General features: G+C 42.3%; 4 pseudogenes; all 4 read right to left on the reverse strand.

Annotated features, from left to right (window-relative positions):
* Positions 1–2034: 2034 nt before the first annotated feature.
* On the reverse strand, positions 2035–3766 carry LOC101168515 (trace amine-associated receptor 13c-like; annotated as a pseudogene).
* A 3018-nt stretch (positions 3767–6784) lies between these two features.
* On the reverse strand, positions 6785–8661 carry LOC101155992 (trace amine-associated receptor 13c-like; annotated as a pseudogene).
* A 918-nt stretch (positions 8662–9579) lies between these two features.
* LOC101168264 (trace amine-associated receptor 13c-like) lies at positions 9580–12336 on the reverse strand (annotated as a pseudogene).
* A 7399-nt stretch (positions 12337–19735) lies between these two features.
* Positions 19736–21010, reverse strand: LOC101172291 (trace amine-associated receptor 13c-like; annotated as a pseudogene).
* Positions 21011–27393: the final 6383 nt, after the last annotated feature.

Below are 27393 nucleotides of genomic sequence, written 5' to 3' on the forward strand. Positions count from 1 at the left end.
TTGTATACACAAGCTCCCACCCCCCACAGTGTCTAAGCATATGACATGTTTGATGTTTGACTTTCTGAACGCTGCTTTGAGGCGTCCTCCACAGGTTGCAGCCAGAGCTGCTGCAGAACACTTTCTTGCTCTAAAAGCAAGTCATCTCATGTTGGAGGAAACTTTTAACGCCTGAGAAAAGACCGGCAGGTTCCACCAACACAGTGCTACACTTGCAAACCCTCAGGGGGTCGTACCAAGGAGGGTTCCTGTAACCCGGCAGGTCCAGGGCCTTCAAAAAGGCTAATTAAGGCAACAAGCTGCCCAACAGGCAGCCCTTTTTAAAAACAAACATCAAACATTTAAATATATATATTTTTAAAGGACTCCAAACTCAGGATTCCCTGAGATTATCTGTCTCCAATGAGTCCCAGTGTCTTTGTGGCTGAAAAAGGATGTGATGCAATCATTCCCTGGGTTCCCCCTTCCCAGAGAGAGGTGCATCTTTAACTACAACCTCTCCCCAGCCCGGGTGGTTTTGAAGAATGCCTCTTGGATGCTTTCTGTGCAGAGGTGTCAGTATCGAGGCCTGGATGAAGTCCACCCAGAAGTTGTGCAGAAGAGTGTGAGGGCAGCATGTGCTCCTCACAGCTTCATCAGGTCCTCAGCACCACAGGAACCTGCAGGGAGTGAGGCTGTAGTAACTGAAGAGGAGCCGCTGCACGGTTGCTGCCAACAACTCTTCTAGAGAGGCTCCTTCATGATCCACTTTCCTGCAGAGGGAGCAGATCCAAGGCAGAATCATGTTGGTATCTACCCATTGATGGCACAATATAAATATGTTGACCTTTGTTTATGTAAATGGTGTATACTTGCATTTCACTTTTCTACCTTCCTCAAAGGCCCAAGACGCTTTACAGTCACAGTCCCATTCGCCCATTCACACACACACAATGATGGTGGCTCTGCTCCTGAACACTGGCACCAGCCTATGACCACCAGAGGCAAGGGGGGGGGGTTAGTGTCCAGGACACTTTGACATTTTGGAGGGCATGGAACCTGCAATCTTCGGATCAGCAGTCCAACAACTCCATTTTAATGGAAGCATTTCTGTAGCATAATTAAAACTAAAAGTCAATATCAGAAAAGCTTTTTTGACCCAAACTAAAAAGAAAAATCAATCCGACAAACCGCTTTTTCTTTTACCTCTTCAACACCCCTCATTATGTCACTTTATTAAAATGATAAAGAAAATGGGTTTTGAAATGTCATTTTCAAAAAGTCAAATGCCATTTTTTAAAATCATTTTAATCAAGTGACAGAATGAGTGGTGTTGAAAAAGAAAAAGAAAAAAAAATTTGGTTTGGCAGATTCCTTTTTCATTTTAATTTTGAATCAACAAATGCATCTTCATTTTGAAAATGAAAAAGAATTCCGGATTTTGGCTTTTATTTGTAATTATGCCACAAAAATGCTTCCATACATTTCTTCACAGAGCAGAAATGGCACGTAGGTACAGAAGATTATTCCACAATAATGTTGGAATATTTGTTATTTTTCTCACATTCATGTTTTTTTTCCAAGTTGAAAAGTCATGTTTCCAATCATTCCAACACCGAGTGAACGCAGCATTTGTCTAAGTATCCGTTTTTCCCAGAGGTACATCAACTCTTTGGTGCAACTGGCCCTTAAAATGGGTTTCAATCAAAACGAAAGCTTGTTTTTGTCCAGATTCCATATAATTTCTATACCAAAACTTTCCACACATCTGTTCCTGGTCCAGCCTTTCGGTGAAATTTTAGATCCCTTTGTGGCCCATGAGTCAAAAAGTTTGTCCATCCCTGAGCTAAGAGGATTTCATTGTTAGGAAAAGAAATCTTATCCTCACTGTAAATAGATGAGAAGAGGAAGGATTGACAAGACAAACTGCATCTCATTTATGATATTACCTTTAATCTTTATTATGGTTGTTTTACCATCAGCAGTACTGCTGCAAAGGAAATCATGCTAGTACAAGAGATGCTGGTCTTAAAACGAACAGGATGTGCAGAAAACATAATGATATGATGAAGGACCTCCCCTATTGTACACTTAATCTGCCTAAATATAAGAAGCAAAAAAAACAAGGTCCTTCTATCTATGCATGTTAAATTAAGATTTGAGATCGATTGGTTTCAAAATCAACAAATGTGCAGATAAATGTCACAATAGAATCTTTTCAAAATAGCTCTTTAACACAACATGTTTACAGAATGTTTGCATCAGAGGAGTCGGGCTGCAGTATCTGCAGGGTAACAATACTCTTCAGAGATTTCCTGAACCAGGGATAGAAAAAAGCATAGATCACTGGATTCAGACATGAGTTGCAGTAAAAGAGCAAAGTTACAAAAACTGCTAAAAAATCACTGGATTTGTATGCCAGACCTGCGATGTTGGGGTAGAAATAAGGACAAAAACACACCAGAAACATGAACACAACCACACCCAGAGCTGCTGCTGCTTTCAGTTCAGACTTTTTAATGCTCAGGTGAGCTGAACTCTGGACAGAAACGATGTGAGACCTCATGGCTCGAGCATGAGACACAGCCACCACAAACACGCTCATGTACAGAACCACAATGACTATAATGGGACCAAAGAAAGTGATGACCACATCAAAAACCCCTGAAATATAGTCTATGAGCACCACACACTCTCCAAGGCAGAGGTTATATTTGTCTGGATCTCTGAGAGCGTCCTGCAGAATCACTCCGTTATAGAAAGCAGAAGCGGCCCAACACAGACAAACACAGACTTGAACTCTCCTCAGAGTGACTTTGGTGGGGTAACGTAACGGGTCACAGATGGCCACGTATCGATCAGCTGATATGAGCACCATGTGTCCCACCGACACAGATGTAAGAATGAAAGCAGTAAAGGTACACAGTCCACACATGAAAGTCCCCAAAACCCAGCAACCCTCTGTGAGAAAAAAGCGAATCGGCATCACAAAGAAGCCAACAAGGAAGTCTGAGACGGCCAGAGAGAGCAGGAGGAGGTTGGTGGGGGTGTGCAGCTGCCTGTAGACACAGAAGCAACAGTTGAAGTGTTTGGATTGGTAATTATTTCTACTTCCCTGGAACATTCATGAATTAGATAAAATATCAATTTTTATAGCAGCAAACACATATTTGTTTTTGTCATTTTAGTTCCATTGCCTGAAGTGAGAGACAGAGATGATAACCAGCAGGTTTAGAGTCACAGTCAGCACAGACAGAAGACACAACACCATGAAGATGAAAACGTTCTCAGCAGGACGCTGTGGCGGCTTCCTGCAGGAGGCATTGAGGAGGTGTGGGAAGCAGAGCTCATCTGTGTTCAGAGTCTCCATCATGCCAGACAGAGCAGAGGAGGCTGCAGAGCTCCTGCAGGTGTGTAGCTCTCGTTATGAAGTTAAATGTCAAGAAGCTCCTCCTACTTTTGTAACCTGTGATGTAACACGATAATCATTTTATTTTAATACCTTTTTTTGTCTTTTAACTTCTCCCCTTAGGTGGCGCCACAACATATCCTCCCTTCTCTAACTCTAACCTCTCCATTCTCCTTGCTTACACCACTGGCGGACCGTTTATTACACACCGGAACCTTCAGCAGAGCTACGTCTGAACCACTTAACCCCTCATTTACTATTTTACTGTTGCAGAAAGGAGCTTTGCATTGCATATTAAAAATTCCTGTAGCCACAATAACCTCTAAATAAACTGAATAAACACAACAATGAACAAATCTCTTTTTGCAACTACAGCCAGAAAAAAACATTTAAAAAAACGTATAAATTTGGAATATTATTTATTATCATATTTATCATTTCACTCATCAAAAAATCTGATTATTTGAAGACAAAATCCATCCTCCTCTCTTCCCTCAAAAACAGTTCCATCACCCTGTCATGTAGATTATTGCGCTTCAGTTCCGTCAAGAAGTCCTTTTCTATTCCATCAAGGTCAGTGCTGAGAGCCCAGACTGTCCAGTTGTGTTTCTGCGTGGGTTTGAATTCGCTTTAGAGCCGAAAATGTCCGCTAGACAGACGCAGACGGGGATGGTCAACGCCAAACACACAAATCTTCAAAGCTGCTTCATGATTTCACTCAGAGTTTTCTGATGAAGGAAGTCGAGGAGATCAGTGGGAGATTTTCCTGCTAAATCCTCCATGGCGTACACTACAGTCAGCTCTGTTTTTAACTGAGACGGATCAAAAAGTGCTCCGTGGCTCTGTGTCAAACTGGACAAGGCTGCATGTCGGACATTTTTCCTGAGTTGAAAGAAATGAACGATCAACATTGATTTTGCATTACAACACCTTCAGAACTCATAGTGAAGGCCCCTTTAGCTCTGACTCTGCCTGGCAACAAAGGACAGCTGGAATGCGATTGGTTAAATGCTCCAATCTGAAATTACGTCTGTCTGGAAGAAGCATAACCATCATAAACACAATAAAAGGAACTGGAAAGACCATTTAGAATGATTTAATGAGTATGCATGGACAAAGTTGAATTAACACACGATTCAGATATTTTTTACGCATTCAGAGAAGGCGCTGAAGGTCCTGACGGCCCACCACTGGCTTACACCAACCACCTTCATGTCTTTTTGTGCTACATCCATAAGCTCATCTTTGATTTTCCTCAAGGCCTCTTCTCTGGTGGGTCAAACCTCTTCTACCCCTTTTTTCATTTTACATTAGACTGAGAAAAAAAGAAAGTTTGCCTCTGCATCCACACAGTCCACTCCTCTGCTCTGTGCAGTTTAAGGTTTGCAAAGCTGCTTTTGTTAGCATCAAAACATTTCTGAATTAAATTGATTGCGACAATGGTCGGAGAGTCATGGTTAGACATTGTCGCTGGGGTCAGCTTCGATTTCAAAAGGTTAAGAAACTCCTCTATCCTCTATTCCTGTTTTAGTACCACCTGTTGGAACTGGGTATCAAAAGACATCTGTCCACACCCTCAAACAGTGAAAGTCCAAACTCCACTAGACTAAAGAGCTGTCAAGAACACCAGAGAGTCGTGCCAGCGCTCCTTCCTCGTCAATACAGTCTGTGGGCCAATCATCCATCATGCCAGACAGAGAAGAGGAGGCTGCAGAGCTCCTGCAGGTTTGTAGCTCTCGTTATGAAGTTAAATGTCAAGAAGCTCCTCCCACTTTTCAAACCTCGAATGTAACGTGAGAGGCATTTTATTATAATACCCTTCCTTATCTTTTCAACTTCTACCCTTAGGGGGAGCCACAGCACACCCTCTCCCCTTATCTAATTCTATCCTCTCTTATCCCTTGTGCTATCCTAGGCTCTTTAACATTGGGAGTTGGGTCATCTAGACCCACTGGACAGTGCTCTGAACCTTTTTTCTTCAATGATTTGTGATCTTCACTGATGTCCATGGATTACATGAAATCGTTCCACCTTTATCCACCTTTGTCATGGTAGGGAGCAGACGTCAATGTAAGGGGGGGTCATCTAAGATGGCACAAGGGTTACCCATTCTCCTTGCTTACACCAACCATCCACATCTCTTTCTTTGTTGCATCCATAAAATCATCTTTGATTCTCCTCAAAGCCTTGTCTCTGGTAACTCCAACCTTTTCTACTTTTTTTCTTCATTTTACATTTGACTAGTCCTTCTGAAACAGTGGGGCACGCCCCCTAATAGGGGCGATGCCAGGGGGGCTCGTACAACCCTGGGGAACAGGCTTTGCTTTTTCACGTAATTGGACATCCACTGATGCAGGTGGTGCAGTTGCGCGCTCATTGTCAAAGTCGGCACAGGAGTTTAAAACTTACTACGCAGACAAACCAAACTACACACTTGAAACTCAAAACACTAGAAAAAGGGGAAACATCAAAACTATGGACCAGCACAGGAGAAAGGGAAAGACAGGACTTGAATAGACACAGAACAGAGGAGACACAGGTGGAAACAATCAGGACAGATGGGGACCAAAAGTAAAATTCGAAACCATGATACACAAAAGGAAGCCTTTCAAAATAAAACAGGAAACAGAACTAAAGTAGAACCAAAAAACAAAAGCAAAGAACTCAAACCGTTACAGATGGAGGATTTCCCCTTCTTACACGAATCTGCCTAAATGTAAAAACAACATAATAAAAAGAAACAAAAGCATGAACACATATCTGTGCCTTTTCAGTTCGTTTGAAAAACAGCTCATAACACTGTAAATGTACAATAGAAAAAAGGCCGGCTGTAGTGCAAAGGTACAGCGGTCTAATCCTGTTTGGAGGATTGCAGGTTCAGTTCCAGCCTTGCCCACCCATGCGTCAAAGTGTTCCTGGGTAAAACATTGAACCCCACTTTGTTCCTGGTGGTTATAGGTTGGTGCCAATGTAAAGCAGCGGAACCGGCATCAATGCAAACATGGTTGTTGTAGCTCAGTCCAGTGTTTGAGCTGCTATGCTGGTTGTCCTGGAATGGTTCTGCTTGAATTAAATGCTGTTTCTCTGTTACAAAAAATCATGGCTCTGTCAATTCGTGCAGGTAAAAACCTATATTTGTTTATTCATTTCTGCACTGAGGAATCATAACTTACTAAGACCTCTATTTTTCTTTGCTGCAACAGTAAAAAAAACATTTACTCACAGATTGCACCTGTACTTTATGTCAATTCCCACCAAGGCGACTCCCACAGGGCAAACAATATATGTGCAGTTTGGCTCCTACAGTGAGTGAATGGGACTGTGTATGTTAAGTGCCAGCAAAAAAAAGGCTATGTAGGCAAGGTAGGTACATCACTATAGACTTTTTTTGTTTCCTCAAAATAGCTCTTTAACACAACATGTTTACAGAATGTTTGCATCAGAGGAGTCGGGCTGCAGTATCTGCAGGGTAACAATACTCTTCAGAGATTTCCTGAACCAGGGATAGAAAAAAGCATAGATCACTGGATTCAAACATGAGTTGCTATGAAAGAGCCAGGTACCCAAAACTGCTAAAAAATCACTGGATTTGAATGTCAGACCTACGATGTTGGGGTAAAAATACGGACAAAGACACACCAGAAACAAGAACACAACCACACCCAGAGCTGCTGCTGCTTTCAGTTCAGACTTTTTTACACTCAAGTGAGCTGAACTCTGGACAGAAACGATGTGAGACCTCATGGCTCGAGCCTGAGACACAGCCACCACAAACACTCTCATGTACAGAACCACAATGACTATAATGGGACCAAAGAAAGTGATGACCACATCAAAAGCTCCTGTTATATAGTCTATGAGCAGCAAACACTCTCCAAGGCAGAGGTTATATTTGTCTGGATCTTCCAGAAAATCCTTAAGAATCACTCCGTTATAGAAAACAGAAGCGGCCCAACACAGACAAACACAGACTTGAACTCTCCTCAGAGTGACTTTGGTGGGGTAACGTAACGGGTCACAGATGGCCACGTATCGATCAGCTGATATGAGCACCATGTGTCCCACCGACACAGATGTAAGAGTGAAAGAGGCAAAGTTAAACAGTCCACACATGAAAGTCCCCAAAACCCAGCAACCCTCTGTGAGAAGAATGCGAATCGGCATCACAAAGAAGCCAATAAGGAAGTCTGAGACGGCCAGAGAGAGCAGGAGGAGGTTGGTGGGGGTGTGCAGCTGCCTGTAGACACAGAAGCAACAGTTGAAGTGTTTGAATTGGTAATTATTTCTACATCCCTGGAACATTCATGAATTAGATAAAATATCAAATTTTAAAGCAGCAAACACATATTTTTTTTGTCATTTTAGTTCCATTGCCTGAAGTGAGAGACAGAGATGATAACCAGCAGGTTTAGAGTCACAGTCAGCACAGACAGAAGACACAACACCATGAAGATGAAAACGTTCTCAGCAGGACGCTGTGGCGGCTTCCTGCAGGAGGCATTGAGGAGGTGTGGGAAGCAGAGCTCATCTGTGTTCAGAGTCTCCATCATGCCAGACAGAGCAGAGGAGGCTGCAGAGCTCCTGCAGGTGTGTAGCTCTCGTTATGAAGTTAAATGTCAAGAAGCTCCTCCTACTTTTCTAACCTGTGATGCAACACGATAATCATTTTATTTTAATACCTTTTTTTGTCTTTTTTTAACTTCTCCCCTTATGGGGCGCCACAACAAATCCTCCCTTCTCTAACTCTAACCTCTCCATTCTCCTTGCTTACACCACTGGCGGACCGTTTATTACACACCTGAACCTTCCTCCCTCAAAAACAGTTCCATCACCCTGTCATGTAGATTATTGCGCTTCAGTTCCGTCAAGAAGTCCTTTTCTATTCCATCAAGGTCAGTGCTGAGAGCCCAGACTGTCCAGTTGTGTTTCTGCGTGGGTTTGAATTCGCTTTAGAGCCGAAAATGTCCGCTAGACAGACGCAGACGGGGATGGTCAACGCCAAACACACAAATCTTCAAAGCTGCTTCATGATTTCACTCAGAGTTTTCTGATGAAGGAAGTCGAGGAGATCAGTGGGAGATTTTCCTGCTAAATCCTCCATGGCGTACACTACAGTCAGCTCTGTTTTTAACTGAGACGGATCAAAAAGTGCTCCGTGGCTCTGTGTCAAACTGGACAAGGCTGCATGTCGGACATTTTTCCTGAGTTGAAAGAAATGAATGATCAACATAGATTTTTCATTACAACACCTTCAGAACTCATAGTGAAGGCCCCTTTAGCTCCGACTCTGCCTGGCAACAAAGGACAGCTGGAATGCGATTGGTTAAATGCTCCAATCTGAAATTACGTCTGTCTGGAAGAAGCATAACCATCATAAACACAATAAAAGGAACTGGAAAGACCATTTAGAATGATTTAATGAGTATGCATGGACAAAGTTGAATTAACACACGATTCAGATATTTTTTACGCATTCAGTGAAGGCGCTGAAGGTCCTGACGGCCCACCACTGGCTTACACCAACCACCTTCATGTCTTTTTGTGCTACATCCATAAGCTCATCTTTGATTTTCCTCAAGGCCTCTTCTCTGGTGGGTCAAACCTCTTCTACCCCTTTTTTCATTTTACATTAGACTGAGAAAAAAAGAAAGTTTGCCTCTGCATCCACACAGTCCACTCCTCTGCTCTGTGCAGTCCACACCCTCAAACAGTGAAACTCCAAACTCCACTAGACTAAAGAGCTGTCAAGAACACCAGAGAGTCCTGCCAGCGCTCCTTCCTTGTCAATACAGTCTGTGGGGCAATCATCCATCATGCCAGACAGAGAAGAGGAGGCTGCAGAGCTCCTGCAGGTTTGTAGCTCTCGTTATGAAGTTAAATGTCAAGAAGCTCCTCCCACTTTTCAAACCTCGAATGTAACGTGAGAGGCATTTTATTATAATACCCTTCCTTATCTTTTCAACTTCTACCCTTAGGGGGAGCCACAGCACACCCTCTCCCCTTATCTAATTCTATCCTCTCTTATCCCGTGTGCTATCCTAGGCTCTTTAACATTGGGAGTTGGGTCATCTAGACCCACTGGACAGTGCTCTGAACCTTTTTTCTTCAATGATTTGTGATCTTCACTGATGTCCATGGATTACATGAAATCGTTCCACCTTTATCCACCTTTGTCATGGTAGGGAGCAGACGTCAATGTAAGGGGGGGTCATCTAAGATAGCACAAGGGTTACCAATTCTCCTTGCTTACACCAACCATCCACATCTCTTTCTTTGTTGCATCCATAAAATCATCTTTGATTCTCCTCAAGGCCTTGTCTCTGGTAACTCCAACCTTTTCTACTTTTTTTCTTCATTTTACATTTGACTAGTCCTTCTGAAACAGTGGGGCGCGCCCCCTAATAGGGGCGATGCCAGGGGGGCTTGTACAACCCTGGGGAACAGGCTTTGCTTTTTCACGTAATTGGACATCCACTGATGCAGGTGGTGCAGTTGCGCGCTCATTGTCAAAGTCGGCACAGGAGTTTAAAACTTACTACGCAGACAAACCAAACTACACACTTGAAACTCAAAACACTAGAAAAAGGGGAAACATCAAAACTATGGACCAGCACAGGAGAAAGGGAAAGACAGGACTTGAATAGACACAGAACAGAGGAGACACAGGTGGAAACAATCAGGACAGATGGGGACCAAAAGTAAAATTCGAAACCATGATACACAAAAGGAAGCCTTTCAAAATAAAACAGGAAACAGAACTAAAGTAGAACCAAAAAACAAAATCAAAGAAATCAAACCGTTACAGATGGAGGATCTCCCCTTCTTACACGAATCTGCCCAAATGTAAAAACAACATAATAAAAAGAAACAAAACCATGAACACATATCTGTGCCTTTTCAGTTCGTTTGAAAAACAGCTCATAACACTGTAAATGTACAATAGAAAAAAGGCCGGCTGTAGTGCAAAGGTACAGCGGTCTAATCCTGTTTGGAGGATTGCAGGTTCAGTTCCAGCCTTGCCCACCCATGCGTCAAAGTGTTCCTGGGTAAAACATTGAACCCCACTTTGTTCCTGGTGGTTGTAGGTTGGTGCCAATGTAAAGCAGCGGAACCGGCATCAGTGCAAACATGGTTGTTGTAGCTCAGTCCAGTGTTTGAGCTGCTATGCTGGTTGTCCTGGAATGGTTCAGCTTGAATTAAATGCTGTTTCTCTGTTACAAAAAATGTATGGCTCTGTCAATTCATGCAGGTAAAAACCTATATTTATTTATTCATTTCTGCACTGAGGAGTCATAACTTACTAAGACCTCTATTTTTCTCTGCTGCAACAGTAAAAAAACATTTACTCACAGATTGCACCTGTACTTTATGTCAATTCCCACCAAGGCGACACCCACAGGGCAAACAATATATGTGCAGTTTGGCTCCTACAGTGAGTGAATGGGACTGTGTATGTTAAGTGGCAGTAAGAAAAAGGCTATGTAGGTAAGGTAGGTACATCACTATAGACTTTTTTTGTTTCCTCAAAATAGCTCTTTAACACAACATGTCTACAGAATGATTGCATCAGAGGAGTCGGGCTGCAGTATCTGCAGGGTGAAAATACTCTTCAGAGATTTCCTGAACCAGGGATAGAAAAAAGCATAGATCACTGGATTCAAACATGAGTTGCTATGAAAGAGCCAGGTTCCAAAAACTCTTAAAAAATCACTGGATTTGTATGCCAGACCTGCGATGTTGGGGTAGAAATACGGACAAAAACACACCAGAAACATAAACACAACCACACCCAGAGCTGCTGCTGCTTTCAGTTCAGACTTTTTTACACTACGGTGAGCTGAACTCTGGACAGAAACGATGTGAGACCTCATGGCTCGAGCCTGAGACACAGCCACCACAAACACTCTCATGTACAGAACCACAATGACTATAATGGGACCAAAGAAAGTGATGACCACATCAAAAGCTCCTGTTATATAGTCTATAAACAATACACACTCTCCGAGGCAGAGGTTATATCTGTCTGGATCTTCCAGAAAATCCTTAAGAATCACTCCATTGTAGAAAGCAGAAGTGGCCCAACACAGACAAACACAGACTTGAACTCTCCTCAGAGTGACTTTGGTGGGGTAACGTAACGGGTCACAGATGGCCACGTATCGATCAGCTGATATGAGCACCATGTGTCCCACTGACACAGATGTAAGAATGAAAGCAGTGAAGGTGTACAGTCCACACATAAAAGTCCCCAAAACCCAGCAACCCTCTGTGATACGAATGCGAATCGGCATCACAAAGAAGCCAATAAGGAAGTCTGAGACGGCCAGAGAGAGCAGGAGGAGGTTGGTGGGGGTGTGCAGCTGCCTGCAAACACAGAGAAACAACAGTTGAAGTGTTTGAATTGGTAATTATTTCTACATCCCTGGAACATTCATGAATTATATAAAATATCAAATTTTAAAGCAGCAAACGCATATTGTTTTTGTCATTTTAGTTCCATTGCCTGAAGTGAGAGACAGAGATGATAACCAGCAGGTTTAGAGTCACAGTCAGCACAGACAGAAGACACAACACCATGAAGATGAAAACGTTCTCAGCAGGACGCTGTGGCGGCTTCCTGCAGGAGGCATTGAGGAGGTGTGGGAAGCAGAGCTCAGCTGTGTTCAGAGTCTCCATCATGCCAGACAGAGCAGAGGAGGCTGCAGAGCTCCTGCAGGTGTGTAGCTCTCGTTATGAAGTTAAATGTCAGGAAGCTCCTCCCACTGTGATTGTACAATCAAGTAAAACAAAAAAGTTAAGATCAAACAGGAATTGGAATGAACTGATTCGATATTGCTGTTTAATCCACAATGTTTTCATGTTCAGTGTATCAAAGTAGTATCCAGGTAGCACGATTGTTTCTTTTATTTGTATTTAATTTGTTATGTTTTTATAATTTTAATAAAATCAATACGGTGAAACCATAAGAGTGATAATAATAATGTCAATCTTACAATAATAATACAAAACATGTTTGAAATGGAGCATGACAATAATAATAGATAAAAGGGACCAGGCTGCACGTTGGCGCAGCGGTTAGCGCTCTTACCTCACAGCATGAAGCCTTTAGGTTCAGGACCTGAAACAGAACACCAATGGGGGACCTTTCTGCGTGGAGTTTATATGTTCTTCCCATGCATGCGAGAGTTTTCTCTGGGGATAAAATACAAACTCCCACTGTCCAAAAACGTGCGTTATTTTGTACATCAATGACTTGGGTCAAAATTTCTCTGAAGCTAATTTGTATTTCTATACCGATGACACGGTTATTTACTGTTATGGATTATCTCTTGCTCCGGCAATTGAAACCCTGCAGAAAGCTTTTTTTGTTGTTCAGCATTCACTTATTCAGTTAAAATGGGTTCTCAATGCTGACAAGACAAAGTTAATGTTGCTTTCAAACACATAGAAGGTCTCTAAAATAATTCCAATGGTGTCCACTCTGATTGGAAATGTTATAGAGGTGGTTCATGAATACAAGTACCTTGGTGTCTGGATTGATGACTCCCCCACCTTTAAACCGCACATAGAAAAACTTAAAAAATAAAATAAAATTGAAACTTGGCTTTGTGTTTTTCTTTTGAAGTAAAAAAGCGTTTTGTCTCTGCAACTTTTTTCTGTGCTGGATTATGATGATATTATGTATATACTGTAAATGCCTCTTCTTCATGTCTCCAAACTGTTGACACCATGTGTCTTGCTTCCCTGAGGCGCATTACCAACTATAAATCTACAGTGGTGGACAACATTGTTGGTACCCCTCAGTTAAATAAAGAAAGTCCACAATGCTCACTAAAATGACTTGAAATGTTCCAAAGTAACAGTAAATTAAAATTTATGGAAAATTAAATAATCAAAATCCGCCATTACTTTTGAGTTGTTGATTAACAGAATTATTTAAAAAAACAAACTAATGAAATAGGGCTGGACATACATGATGGTACCCATAACTTAATATTTTGTTGCACAACGTTTTGAGGCAATCACTGCAATGAAACGGTTTCTGTATTTGTCAATGAGCCTTCTGCACCTGTCCACAGGTATTTTGGCCCACTCCTCATGAGCCAACTGCTCCAGTTGTCTCAGGTTTGACGGGTGTCTTCTCCAAATGGCATGTTTCAGCTCCTTCCACAGATGTTCAATGGGATTCAGATCTGGGCTCATAGAATGCCACTTCAGAATAGTCCAACTCTTTTCTCTTAGCCATTCTTGGGGGTTTCTGGCTGTGTGTTTTGGATCGTTGTCCTGTTGGAAGACCCATGACCTGCGACTGAGACCAAGCTTTCTGTCACTGTGATGAAAACAGCTGTGATGTCAATTAAAGGACATACCTGAGTTCATCCTGGGCAAAACTGTTTCATTATTTTGTTTTTTTCAATAATTCTGTAAATCAACAACTCAAAAGTAATGGCTGATTTTGATTATTTAATTTTAAATAAATTTTAATTTGTTACTTTTGAATGTTTCAAGTCATGCCACTGAGCATTGTGGACTTTCTTTCTTTAACTAAGGGGTACCAACAATTTTGTCCACTACTGTATGAGGCATTATTGTGACTTGTATTCAAGAGTACAATGGCCACTAGGAGGTAGGGACATTGGTACAATTTTATTTACAAGGCCTTACTTGGATTACTGCTTCCCATTTGTTCCCTAATCACAAAGAGAAGTGTGGTATTTTACTCCTTAAGATCAAAACACCAGCTGTTGCTTTCTGTTCCATTTGCTGCACAGAGCTGGGGAAAAGTCTTTGTCCACTCTGCTTCTTCTGCTTGGAATATGCTGCAGAAAGACTGGAAACTAACTGAACTGGCATCTTTAAATGTTTTTAAGAACAAGCTTAAAGCATCAGAGACTTCAACAATAATGTGCAACTGCTTTTCATGATTTGTGTGATTTTAATTATGTTTGTTTTTTGTATTGAAATGTGCTGCCTCTTCGCCAGGACTCCCTTGGAAAAGAGGTGTTTAATCTCAATGGGACGTTCCTGGTTAAATAAAATAAAATAAAAAACGGTAGTGCAAGTGGATTATCATTGGCTTCAAAGGTGCTTTTCCATAACCTTATTGGTTGACTACTCCAGACAAGATCCAAGGTGTAGACGTGTAGACTTTGCGAAAGGTCCCTGAAACATGGATAAAAACCCCAGAGTTAAAGTGGTAAACATCGTGGTGGTGAATGAAGGACTAAGAATAACCGTCACCATTGACACACACATTATGATTGAAATCTCAAGGTGGAGGAGTGGCTACAGCAGATCCATAAGAAAAACTCAGACTTCTCAGTCTTGTGCAAAGATACTGCATAAGACCCTTTAGCTCCCACACCTCAAGTAGTGGACATAAGCTTATGAGAGAAACACCCCATGGAGGGTGCCAGAAGAATTTTTTTATACACATGTAAAAATAATTCCAAACAGTGTGCCCAATAGTGGTAGCCTCCTACTTTCTCCTACTATAAAAACTTTTAAGGGCCCCTGTTGATCATTACCCCAGGCTCTTTAGGGAAATACCAGTGTTATGAGGCCGTTAGCTGGCCTCCACCCCCTAACAGCAACATCCCTGTGTGACATCACACCAACTACGCCTCTGCAATCCAATTCGTTGATTATATTTGAACTTCTTTATTGGTAGCCAGTTCTGCAGTGCTTTGGTGGATATGGGGTTTTCTACTCGGCTGGTTAAGAAGGAAAGGTTACCATGGCCAGCAAGTTCTCTCCCTGTGGGTTAGATCCCTACTATCACTGTACTGTTCATGGCTTCAGGTGAAGAAACCACAATGCAAAGAGCAGGATACTGATACATAAGAAATTAGGTTGAATAAATTTAACTCAATTACTTGTTACCAATTGAATCAATTCAATAAAGTTTTATGAGTTGTGTCTATCCATCCATCCATATCTCTATCTATCTATCTATCTATCTATCTATCTATCTATCTATCTATCTATCTATCTATCTATCTATCTATCTATCTATCTATCTATCTATCTATCTATCTATCTATCTATCTATCTATCTATCTATCTATCTATCTATCTATCTATCTATCTCTCTCTCTCTCTCTCTCTCTCTCTCTCTCTCTCTCTCTCTCTCTCTCTCTCTCTCTCTCTCTCTCTCTCTCTCTCTCTCTCTCTCTCTCTCTCTCTCTCTCTCTCTCTCTCTCTCTCTCTCTCTCTCTCTCTCTCTCTCTCTCTCTCTCTCTCTCTCTCTCTCTCTCTCTCTCTCTCTCTCTCTCTCTCTCTCTCTCTCTATATATATATATATATATATATATACACAGTATCAACGAGTAAGGCAAGTCCTGAGAAGCCAGCTCAATGGCAAAAATAAGACCCGGGCAATAAACAGCTACGCGCTGCCCGTTATCAGATACCCTGCAGGAATAATAAGATGGCCAAAGGAAGAGGTACAGACCACGGATGTTAAAACACGAAAGCTCCTCACCATGCATGGAAGGTTCCATCCCAAATCCAGCACCCTGAGACTGTATGCTAGCCGCAAGGAAGGAGGCCGAGGACTAGTGAGCGTAGAAGCCACTATCCAGGATGAATACAACAAGGATACAGTGCTGGAGGACAGATCCTCATGGGAGGACAAACCCCTGCATGGGATGTACCACCGGACCATAACTGAAGTGGCTGATATCAAGAAAACTTACCAATGGCTAGAAAGGGCTGGCCTAAAGGACAGCACCGAAGCACTCATCCTGGCAGCCCAGGAACAAGCCCTGTGCACCAGAGCCATAGAGACTCAGATCTACCACACCAGACAAGACCCAAGGTGTAGGCTGTGCAAAGAAGCGCCTGAAACAATCCAGCACATAACTGCAGGATGTAAGATGCTGGCAGGGAAAGCATACATGGAGCGCCACAATCAAGTGGCTGGAATAATATACAGGAACATGTGTGCAAAATATGAACTGGAAACCCCAAGGTCAAAATGGGAAACACCTCCGAAGGTGGTAGAGAATGAGAGGGCAAAGATCCTGTGGGACTTCCAGATCCAGACTGATAGGATGGTAATGGCGAACCAACCAGACATTGTAGTGGTGGATAAAGAACAGAGGAAAGCCGTTGTGGTGGATGTGGCAGTGCCAAGCGATGGGAACATCAGGAAGAAGGAACATGAGAAACTGGAGAAATACCAGGGACTCAGAGAAGAACTGGAGAAAGCCTGGAAAGTGAAGGTGACAGTGGTGCCTGTGGTAATTGGAGCACTTGGGGTAGTAACCACCAAGCTGGAGGAGTGGCTACAACAGATACCTGGAAAGACCTCAGACCTCTTAGTCCAGAAAAGCGCAGTGCTAGGAACAGCTAAGATACTGCGTAGGACCCTCAAGCTCCCAGGCCTCTGGTAGAGGACCCGAGCTTGGAGGAGAAACCACCCGCGGAGGGTGAGAGGGGCGTTTTTTTTTTTTTCACAGTATATACTTTTTCTGTTCTTTTTCTTCAAGTAGACACTCTGTCTTTTGCTGATGATCCAGCTGTATTACTTTTTTGATGGGCGTATAATCTTCATACGCTGTCATTAAAATCTCCGACTCCGTCTCACTAAAGTATTGCGCTCTTTTTTCTCAACGCGTTTGCATGGTGACTCCGGAAATCGGCTGTCAATTGAGAATACCTTTATGTCCTTGCTGTGCACGCGCATTAACCCAGGGTAACCAAGTCGAAATGGTAAATGGCGTATACTTACATAGCGCTTTCTACCCTCTTTCGAAGGCCCAAAGCGCTTTACAGTCACAGTCCCATTCACCCATGCACACACACGTTCACACACTGATGGCGGTCGAGCGTAATTACGCTAACTCATATCCGTTCTTTTGGATATGTTTCTAAATGAAATTCAAACAAAACTTTTATTTATTTCCTTTTTGCCCATAGTAAGCAAGTTCAGGCTGAATTCAGCCAGAGTCCAGGGTTAAAGTCAGGGTAGTTTAACCTTTGTGCTATCCTGGGCACTTTAACATTGGGAATTGGGTCATCTAGACCCACTAGACAGTGCGCTGAACTTTTTTTCTTCAATGATTTGTGATCTTCACTGGTGTCCATGGATTACATGAAATCATTTTTACCTTTATCCACCTTTGTCATAGGGATAACACTTCAATGTAGGGCATAGGATAGCACAAGGGTTAAACATGCTTTCTGGAAAACCCCCCTGGTCTGGAGCAGGTTTAATTAGAGGTTAGTTGGTTTCAAAGAGATGAAGGAGCATGGCGTGTCCATTTGAAGATGATTTAGTGGATGAAGAAGCTCAGATAAAACTTTTTCAACAGTGAGAGGGTGAAAAGACCACGTATGGATGTTTAAAGATAAACTTTTTTACATGGATATAACTTAATTATTTGCTTCAAATAAGATAATCATTTGTTTGAGTTCAGTCAACTTAAAGATAACACATAGTTATCAGACATAGCTATTTTACTTTCATTTAAATAAATTCAATTAAGTAGGTGTAACTTTGGTGTTGCTGTTAGATTGGCAGCGCAAGGAATTGTGGGATACCATTCCTTTTGCCTGTCTGGATGGATTAGGGTTTAAGTGTGGGTTTTTGTCCAAATGTCTTTAGTTGTTTAGCTGTTTTACTGTGTTTTGCCGAGTTGTTTTGTTCTACCAGGTTTCATTCTTTCTGCACCACGAGTAAGAGGGAGGGAGAGGATAATGAGTTTATTTAGCACCACTAGTGGTAGTTTGGATTCTAAGAAGTGAAGTTGAAATCAGATTCATGACAAAAGAGAGCATGGTTCATATTACAAATCCACATTCAGTCGTCCATTTTAATGTTATAAAAATTAGAATATCTGCTGCCTCAAACTAAGACATATGAGAGTTCAAGAAGTAAAATAAATTAAGATGAAAAAACATTTAATTGAATTGGAGTAATATGACATTTAGATAAATATGTAAATTTGAGTTGTAAAAGCATTTATTGAGTTGGATAGACGTGAAGGACGTATAATTTTCATACGCCGTCATTAAAATCTCCGACTCCGTCTCACTGGAGTATAGCACTCTCTTTTTTTTCTCGATGCGTTTCCATGGTGACTCCAGAAATCAGCGGTCAATTGAGAATACCTTTATGTCCTTGCCGTGCACGCGCATTAACCCAGGGTTACCAAGTCGAGTGTAATTACACTAACTCATTTCCGGTCTTTTGGAACCGACATACCCAGAGTAAGCAAGTTCAGGCGGATTTCAGCCAGAGTTCAGGGTTAAAGTCAGGGTAGTTTAAACTGGCCTACTGGAATACCCCCTGGTGCAGATGGTAGTCACTTCTGTCCATAATGATGAAGAAAATCCAAGTGTTTCATATGGTAAGATGATGATAAGAGATGAGGTAAAAATGCAGTAAAGGACAAAGTAAACCTTTTGACATTGTGTGGGCTCAATACCACTTAAAGTTAGTAGACAGATTGGAGGCTAAGGGCTTGCAAAACCAGTTTTACATATATCCAGTGTGAATGTAGATGGGCTGCAGATGCATCTGGAGTCCCCGGCAGTAATCCTGGGGACAAACACCAGCAGAGATAACCAGAGAAGGGAGACAGAGGGACACGGTCCTGCCAAACCATGAGATTACTATTAGAGATTTCACATCTTGGCAAAATTTTGCTAAATACAGCTAAAAAAATGTTCACGGTGCTTTGGAAAAACAATGTGAACCAGATTTCTATTTCTTTTCTAATCTTACTTATATGCTATATAACGTTTCACCATGTTGGGTGTGTTGGGGTTGGACAGTTGTGTGTTTTATCTTTTCCAAGTAGATAGCTTTTTAAGCTTGAAACAAAATTTCCTTTAAACATTTGGTTTTACTTGCATATAAAAAGTGCTTTTTAAATCAAATTTAATCACATTTGATTTGGAGAAGTTGCTGGTGGGGTTTTATTGACCAACAGAAAGTGCCTACTTATGGTTCCTCTCTAAAGTTTGCAGTGTAGAGTCTGGTTCAAGAAAAAAACATGCGACATTTTAACAGTATAGCAGAAATGTTCCCTGGATGCAAATATGACCACAGCATTGAAAAAACGTATCTTCCTTCTCCACTTACTGCTAACCTCCCAAAGGATGATGATAACTGCAGAGAAACAAACCTCCAGGTTCAGTCACAAGTTCTTTGCCCCAGCCAAACACCTGTTGTATTCAATAATTTAATTGCTGCCTTGCTACTAATTATTTATTTTTTCTGTACTATTTATAGCGATTCCCAAAAAAGAGTTTAATAAATGTTGCTGATCAAAAAGTTTATTTTTTCATGAATTCCTGGAAAAAAATACAAATACATGTATAGGGGTAAAACCAAAATAGGGTCCCATTTCTATGAGTTGTTTGACAACTTTACAATAAAAGGACATCACAGGAGTTAGGGTGCAGTATCTGCAGGGTAACAATACTCTTCAGAGATTTCCTGAACCAGGGATAGAAAAAAGCATAAATCACTGGATTCAAACATGAGTTTGCGTAAAAGAGCCAAATTCCAAAAATTGAAGAAAAATGACTGGAGTCAAGATCTTGTCCCGTGACAGAAGGGAGGAAATACGGACAAAAACACACCAGAAACATGAACACAACCACACCCAGAGCTGCTGCTGCTTTCAGTTCAGACTTTTTTACACTCAGGTGAGCTGAACTCTGGAGAGAAATGATGTGAGACCTCATGGCTCGAGCATGAGACACAGCCACCACAAACACGCTCATGTACAGAACCACAATGACTATAATGGGACCAAAGAAAGTGATGACCACATCAAAAGCTCCTGTTAGATAATCTACAAGCAGCACACACTCTCCAAGGCAGTGGTTATTGTTGTCTGGGTCTGTGAGAGCGACCTGCAGAATCACTCCATTGTAGAAAGCAGAAGCGGCCCAACACAGACAAACACAGACTTGAACTCTCCTCAGAGTGACTTTGGTGGGGTAACGTAACGGGTCACAGATGGCCACGTATCGATCAGCTGATATGAGCACCATGTGTCCCACTGACACAGATGTAAGAATGAAAGAGGCAAAGTTAAACAGTCCACACATGAAAGTCCCCAAAACCCAGCAACCCTCTGTGAGAAGAATACGAATCGGCATCACAAAGAACCCAACAAGGAAGTCTGAGACGGCCAGAGAGAGCAGGAGGAGGTTGGTGGGGGTGTGCAGCTGCCTGCAGACACAGAGAAACAACAGCTGCAGTATTTGGATTAGACTGTTCTGAAGTTCTAAAGTTCGACATATCTGATACTTTGTGCCCTGGAAAAAATAACAATCAATTATTGAAACAGCCATCAAAATAAGATTCAGTCAGAAAACGTTATGTTAGTTTCTATGCCTGTAGTGAGAGACAGAGATGATAACCAGCAGGTTTAGAGTCACAGTCAGCACAGACAGAAGACACAACACCATGAAGATGAAAACGTTCTCAGCAGGACGCTGTGGCGGCTTCCTGCAGGAGGCATTGAGGAGGTGTGGGAAGCAGAGCTCATCTGTGTTCAGAGTCTCCATCATGCCAGACAGAGGACAGGAGGCTGCAGAGCTTCCGAAACTGTTTAGTTCTCATTATATAGTTGAATGTCAAGAAGCTCCTCCCACTGTTTAAACCTATTTTACAACACAAGGAGCATTGTTAACTGTGCTAGTCCTTTTTCACATCAATTACGTTTATAAAGTAACAAGGTGTCCAATATCAGAAATTGATGGTTGATGTGGAAGCCTGTACTATCGGACATGAAACAGAGGACCGTTGCTTCTGTGATTTTTGACCTGTGGGGAGATATTTAAATGCAGTAGGTATTTGGGCTTTAGCTGTTAAATGCAAATATTCAGGCTTTAAAAGACTTTGATGAGATGATTCAAAGTTGTTTTTGATTGACACAACTTAGTGCCTTGCCACAGATTTAATTTTAAACTACTTCAAGGATTTCAATAGAGCTGGTGGACAGCACCCCCAACAGTATCTCTGGCCTCAGTTTCATAAACAGAAAGCATTTCAGCATGGTTACAGAGATTCTTGAAGTATCTGTTCCACCACCTGACAATTCTCCCCAACAGCTCCCCACTTGCCCTGAGAATGGTGCCAGTGGAAAACTGCTTCCCCGCCCTGAGAGTTTGCAAAAGTCTCTTTGAGGCTAACCGTTATTCCTTATCCAAGACTGAATTTTCCCCTTCACAATAACCTGGGCTGTAGCTCTCTTAGGTTGCTGGTACCTGTCAGTTTCCTGAAGAATCCCCTCTTCAGCCTCATGCCATCCCGTACTTTTGGTGTCCACCGACTTGGGCATTGCTACCACGGCAGGCACCATAGACCTCGAGACCACAGCTTCAAACAAGCGCAAAGACAACCAAAGTGGAGAACATGGTCAGCTCTGAGTTAATATCCACATCCTCCCTCGGTACCTGTTTGAAGTTCTCACTTGATATGGGAGTTTGTGACAATGTCACATTATACTGATGTGTGCAAGACGTAGTTAAGAAAATTCTTTTGACATGGTACCGTCAGGAATTTATGTTTTGTATATAAAAACGTATGTATGTACTCCTGCTGTGGGGAAAAAAGGGTTGTCTGTTTTTTCATTTAAATTACTCCATAAACAAAACAGAATCAAAACTAAATAATGGGGAACGTCATCAAAAGACTATATAAGGGGGTGGTGACGAGACAGCGAGGCCAGCTGACTTCCTTGAAAACGCCGATGAGGGGTGTGGCGCGAGGATCTCCCCTGTCACCTGCAGGCCGCGAATGACAGCTCCACAGGTGGATGTTTGGAGTGAATTCTCTGACTTTTTCGAATGCTGATGGCTTTAACGGAAAAATAAAGAAACCCACCGGAGCCGGATCATTAGATCTACGGAGGAAGCATTACCGGGAGGCGCGGTTCCCACAGCAGACGTGTTTCGTGATCGGGAGCAGGAGAGTTTGCTGCGAGAGGCCACGTCAACGATCCTGGAAGAACGCTGGTGAGATCCAACCATATTTTTTTTAGTTACTGGTATACCAGAAAATAGCGATCGCTTTAGGGCTATATTTTTTTCCTTTCTTTATTGACTCACCTCATTTTTTGGAATTATTGACTTTCCGGAAGAATTGAACTCTATGAATGACTAAGGCTGAGCACGCCTAATCACCTGAATGTTTGTTTTGGAATGGAACAATGATCATATTGTTGACTGACTATACCTTAATTTAGTCTGTTGATTTATGCACGGGTTGTGTAACAATATGGTATTGTATTGTTTGTTTAAGTTAATGGACCTGCCACTAGGGGGCAATGATGGTTTGTCTATTTATGTTGAAGTTCAGGAAGTGAGACCGAAGAAGAAGAGATACAGGCCGACGTTGTTAATAAATGCAGACCCAGTTGGGATATTGCAACGAAGCTGGACTGGTTTTTTGTGTGGAAACACCCACTTTAACATGGTGGCAGCGGTAGAGAACTCTACCCGGATTTTTTAAGAGCATTTTTTTCTCTCGTCGTTTGCTGCAGAGGTTCCGTGGAAGACGGTGAAGCGCTAACATTAGCAGAGCTTAGCATCACACACGGACGAGCTAGCTAAAATGGAAGGACTGAAAACTCCACAAGTGCTGTGTCTGGACTCCAACAACCTGTCGAAAACATGGAAGACATGGAGAGATGAGTTTCAACTTTATGTTGGATTGACAGTTGCCCCAGATGAGGAGGGTAAGAGAGTGACTCTATTCCGTTATTTGGTGGGAGAAAATGGATACACTAATGGGGGACACGCCACAGTCTGACTGGAAGGTGGATGACATGATTGAAAAGTTTAACAATTACTGCAATCCCACGGTGAATGAAACAGTGGAGCGGTACAAATTTTTCACAAGAAATCAGGGCATCAGTGAGTCCATTGATAGTTATGTGACTGAACTGAAACTGCTCACTAAAACGTGCAATTTTGGCACTTTAAGAGACTCACTCATCCGAGACAGGATAGTATGTGGCATTAACAATGACGGCATGAGAGAAAGGCTTCTGAGAGAGAGAGCCATGACGTTGGACACCTGTATTCAACTCTGCAGAGCGGCTGAATTATCCCGGGAGAACTGCAAAGCAATTTCAAGTACAACGGAGGAGGACGTTCACGCTGTACACAGGTCTCCTCACCAGCATCAGACAAAAAGAGACAAAGAAAGCACAGTGGAATGCAAGTTTTGCGGCAGAACGCATCAAAGGAGCAAACTAAAATGTCCAGCATTTGGGGAAAAATGCAAAAAGTGTGGTAAGGAAAACCACTTTGCTGCAATGTGTAAAGCCCGCATTGACACACGAAAGAAGAAAACAGTGCATCATATAACAGAATGTGAAAGTGAGTTTGAGGATATTTTGTGTGTTAAAGATGAGGCACAAGGAGAAAATGGAAAACCTGTTAGCTCTGACAAAATGAAAGACGCTAAACTGTTTGCAAACATGCTCTTAGGCAAAAAGATGGTAAGATTTCAAATAGACTGTGGAGCCACATGTAATGTGTTACCTGTTGACCTGCTAAACAAAGATGTAACACTTGATGAAACAAATTCTGTGTTAGTGATGTATAACGGTAGCAAAGTGAAGCCACTGGGTAAATGTAAAGTGAAGTTAAGGAACCCCAGAAACCAAAAACTATACCAGTTAGAGTTCCAGGTGGTAGACAAAGACAGCCCTGTGCCACTGATTGGTAAAAGAGCTAGTGAAGCTATGAAGCTGATAAAAGTACACTATGAAAACATTATGACTATGGATAGCATTGTGACAAAAGGAGAAGATGCAAACGGAAAATGGACATTCGAACAAATTAAAACAGATTTTGCAGATGTGTTCACAGGAGACGGTTGTCTGGAAGGAGAATACAAAATGGAAGTGGACCAGTGCGTGAAGCCAGTACAACTCCCAAAGCGACGAGTGCCTGTCGCCATGATGAAGCCACTAAAGGAGGAGCTTCAGAAGTTGGAGCAGAGAGGTATTATCACCCCAGTTGACTGTAGCACAGATTGGATCAGCAACATGGTGGTTGTGCAAAAGCAGAACGGTAAACTCAGAGTTTGCATTGATCCAAAGCCCTTGAATAAGGCACTCAAAAGAAGTCACTTTCCATTGGCTACTATTGAGGATGTACTTCCAGACATGTCTAAGGCAAAAGTGTTCACAGTTTGCGACGTTAAGAATGGATTTTGGCATGTGAAACTCGCAGAGGAGTCGAGTTACCTCACTACCTTCTCCACTCCATTTGGGCGCTACAGATGGCTTAGAATGCCCATGGGGATTAGTCCAGCACCTGAGGTTTTCCAGAGAAAACTGACCCAAGCTCTGGATGGGCTGCCAGGCCTTTACATTATTGCTGACGATGTGCTTATAACAGGCCAAGGTGAAAGTCAGGAAGCAGCCATCCAAGACCATGATGCAAAGTTGAGAAAATTCCTGGAACGCTGTCAACAGAAAAACATCAAACTGAACCCAGAAAAGTTTAAACTGAGAACGTGAGTGCACATACATCGGACATCGTCTCACAGCGAATGGACTTAAGATTGACCCAGACAAGGTGCATGCAATTGAACAAATGCCGAGGCCCACAGATGTGAAGGCAATACAAAGACTGCTAGGCATGGCTAATTATTTAGCTAAGTTTTGCCCACATCTTTCCAACCAGTGTGCAGTGTTAAGACAGTTGACCCATAAAGACACGGAATGGGAATGGACAGATCATCATGAGAATGCTTTCGTGAAACTTAAACAGACGATTGCAGATGCTCCTACCCTGAAGTACTACAGCCCAGAAGATGATCTGGTGGTGCAATGTGACGCATCAGACGCAGGTTTGGGTGCAGCACTCCTACAGAAGGGAAAGCCCATCGCATATGCAAGTAGAGCACTCACGCAAACAGAACGCGGTTATGCTCAGATCGAGAAGGAGTTCTTAGCTATGGTTTTCAGTGTCGAGAAGTTCCATCAGTACACTTATGGTCGCAAAGTCACCGTCCAATCTGACCATGAACCCTTAGAGACCATAGTTAGAAAACCACTGTTAAGTGCACCAAAGAGACTCCAAAGAATGATGCTACGTATTCAGAAATATGACCTGAATGTGGTGTACGTCTCAGGCAAAGACATGTTACTGGCAGACACATTGAGCAGAGCATACCTCCCAGAAGGTGCACACCAGGACTCTGGAGAAGCTGAAATAGAGACTGTTAATATGTTGCAACATTTGCCTATTTCCCATGACAGTCTTAGCCAGATCAGAACAGCAACAAAAGGTGACAAAACTCTACAAATGATTATCAAAATGATGCAGCAAGGATGGCCTTCAGATAAAAGAGCAATACCAACTGAAATAAAACCATACTTTTCTTTTCAAGAGGAACTCAGTCACCAAGATGGCATTGTGTTTAAAGGAGAACGTGCGGTTATCCCTTCTTCCCTCCAGGAGGACATCACCAGACGCCTGCACTCATCTCATTTTGGTGCAGAAGGATGCCTAAGGAGAGCCAGGGAATGCGTGTTCTGGATTGGCATGAGTGACCAAATCAAGAAACATATTGCTCGTTGTGATATCTGCAGGTCAGTAGATGACAAACAACAAAAGGAAACACTCCACCCACATGAAATACCAAACAGGCCGTGGGCCAAAGTGGGTGTTGACTTATTTCAGTTTGACAACAAAGACTATCATGTAATAGTTGACTATTACTCCAACTTTTGGGAGATAGACTTTCTGCCAGACACCAAATCGAGCACCGTGATTAAAAAATTGAAAGCTCATTTTGCTAGATACGGCATCCCCAACACTGTAGTCTCAGACAATGGACCACAGTACTCTTCTCAAGAGTTTCAGAGATTCAGCCTACGGTGGGAATTTGAACACAAAACCTCATCCCCAGGTTTCCCACAGAGTAATGGCAAAGCCGAGTCAGCTGTTAAGACGGCCAAGAGACTGTTACACAAAGCCAAAGTTTCTGGACTAGATCCTTATCTTGCACTCTTAGACCATCGCAATACACCATCCCAGGGACTGGACAGCAGCCCAGCACAAAGGCTACTGAGTCGCCGCACACGGACATTGCTTCCAGTCAAACCCAGTCTACTCAAGCCCAAAGTACCTCAAGCCAAGGAAGCACTGCTTAACAACCAACATCGTCAGTGTGCTTACTACAACCGATCAGCCAGAGACCTCAGTCCTTTGAAAGTAGGTGATGCTGTGAGAGTTCAGCCTTTTCAGCCCCACAACAAATGGAGGAGAGGTTTGGTGAGAAAATCTGTCGAGGATAGGTCCTATGAGGTTGCAATGGAGTCAGGTGCTGTGCTGAGGAGAAACCGTAGGCACCTCAGGCGTTCTCACAACATAACACCAACAGTACCCCTTGATATTGAGACGGTTGACCCGGAAAGTGCCCAAGCAGAGTCAGTACAAACTCAACCGACCCCTGAGAGACCAATAACAACCAGAGCTGGTAGGGTCATTCACAAGCCAAGGCGCTACAAAGACTTTGTTTCCTGAACAGACACTCCTGTAGAAAAAAAAAAAAAATGTTCAAACATTTGTTTGAAAAGTTTGGATTGTGTCATGGTAAACTGATTTAGCTGTTCTAGACATATGTGATGATTCTTTTTATTTTGACCGTACAAAGAATAACATTGAGCAGTAGCTTCCAAAAAGAGAAAAGATGTAACAATATGGTATATTGTTTGTTTAAGTTAATGGACCTGCCACTAGGGGGCAATGATGGTTTGTCTATTTATGTTGAAGTTCAGGAAGTGAGACCGGAGAAGAAGAGATACAGGCCGACGTTGTTAATAAATGCAGACCCAGTTGGGATATTGCAACGAAGCTGGACTGGTTTTTTGTGTGGAAACACCCACTTTAACAGGTTGTGTCGGAAATTTTCTGTTATCTGCAAATTATTTCTCCGCATTAAGATGCTCTTTTGTGTTGAACCCCTTTTCGTGTATTTATTTATTAGTAACATGACTAGTTATCCTAGTGAA

The sequence above is a fragment of the Oryzias latipes genome, chromosome 21 (assembly GCF_053564925.1).
Source record: "Oryzias latipes strain Hd-rR chromosome 21, Olatipes_Hd-rR_3.1".
Lineage (NCBI taxonomy): Eukaryota > Metazoa > Chordata > Actinopteri > Beloniformes > Adrianichthyidae > Oryzias > Oryzias latipes.